The sequence below is a fragment of the Piliocolobus tephrosceles genome, unplaced genomic scaffold, assembly GCF_002776525.5.
Source record: "Piliocolobus tephrosceles isolate RC106 unplaced genomic scaffold, ASM277652v3 unscaffolded_38564, whole genome shotgun sequence".
Classification (NCBI taxonomy): Eukaryota; Metazoa; Chordata; class Mammalia; order Primates; family Cercopithecidae; genus Piliocolobus; species Piliocolobus tephrosceles.
Genome location: NW_022322714.1, coordinates 1 through 1,520, shown reverse-complemented (window position 1 = coordinate 1,520; position 1,520 = coordinate 1). Strand labels below are relative to the sequence as shown.

At 61.8% G+C, this 1,520-nt stretch overlaps 1 pseudogene; it reads right to left on the bottom strand.

Annotated features, from left to right (window-relative positions):
• Positions 1 to 6: 6 nt before the first annotated feature.
• On the bottom strand, positions 7 to 1,515 carry LOC113223089 (annotated as a pseudogene).
• Between the last annotated feature and the right edge of the window lie 5 nt (positions 1,516 to 1,520).

Sequence of the window (1,520 nt, the reverse complement as noted above, 5' to 3'; positions counted from 1 at the left end):
GACGGGTTGGTGGCCAGGCAGAGGCGCTCCTCACCTCCCAGATTGTGGGGCGGCCGAGCAGAGACGCTCCTCACTTCCCATACAGTGGGGTTGGAGGGGTGGCGCTGGGTAGAGGCGCTCCTCACCTCCCAGACGGGTTGGTGGCCAGGCAGAGGCACTCCTCACCTCCCAGACGGCGGGATTGCCGGGCAGAGGTGCTCCTCACCTCCCCTACTGTGAGGCGGCTGAGCAGAGACGCTCCTCACTTCCCATATGGTGGGGTAGGGGGGTGGTGCTGGGCAGAGGCGCTCCTCATCTCCCAGACGGGTTGGTGGCCAGGCAGAGGCCTTCCTCACCTCCCAGACTGTGAGGCGGCAGAGCAGAGACGCTCCTCACTTTCCAGACCGTGCAGTTGCCAGGCAGACGTGCTCCTCACTTCCCATACGGTGAGGTGGGGGGAGGGGCGGTGCCAGGCAGAGAGGCTCCTCACCTTCCAGACCCGGCAGTGGCCAGGCAGAGGCCCCCCTCACTTCGCAGACTGTGAGGCGGCCGGGCAGAAGCACTCCTTACTTCCCAGATGGTGGAGCAGCCGGGCAGAGGCGCTTCTCACTTCCCAGATGATGCAGGGAGCATGCAGGGACCAGGCAGAGAGCTCCTCAGGTCTTAATCTCTTGACCTGGTGATCCACCTGCCTCGGCCTCCCAAAGTGCTGGATTATAGGCGTGAGCCACCACGCCTGCCCTGCCATGTCTTCTTTCTCCTCCCAAGCGGCGGTTTTCATCTCCTGGATTTTGATGTTCTACTTAACACCCCCATGTTCTTACCCATGCTGCCCCGCTGGAGGCGTCCTTCCCTCTGGGAAGCCTGACCCAGGTCTAACAGTGCCTCAGGAGATAGGCAGGGAAGCTTAGTGGGTGGGGGCAGCTCGTCTCTATCCCATCTCAGTTGCAGGGGAGGGGTCGGTTGTAGCAGCAGTGGTGACCCTGACCGCTTTCTTTTGCGGGACTCGTGGCCGGCAGCTCTGGGTGGAGCAGAGCTACTTGATCCTAGAGCTGCAGGATCTTTGTGCTGCATGTCCTTCCCCCGCATTAGCAACACTGGAGAGCTGGGCAGGTGGTCTCTATCCAGCATCTTCAAGGCCGCCTTCTTTGGCCACAGGGAGCAGCCCGGAACTGGGGCAGGGAGCACTGTTGGAACTGGGGCAGGGAGCACTGCTGGAACTGGAGCAGGGAGCACTGTTGGAACTGGGGCAGGGAGCACTGTTGGAACTGGGGCAGGGAGCACTGTTGGAGCTGGGTCAGGCTTCCCAAAGGGAAGGATGCCTCCAGCAGGGCTGTGTGAGCTGGTGACTCCGTGGCCCTTGGGGTAGAAACTCACTGCATGCACCTGGGCCTTCTCATTCTGGTTCTTTTTTGTCACGCTCTTGAGGTGGACATTTCCCTCCAAGGGCCTGGGACTGCACCCGGAGGAAGTGAGGTTTCTCTGAGTCTCCAGGGGCCTAGAGGTGGAGGCTGCTTCCCCATTGCTACAGGGGCCCCTTT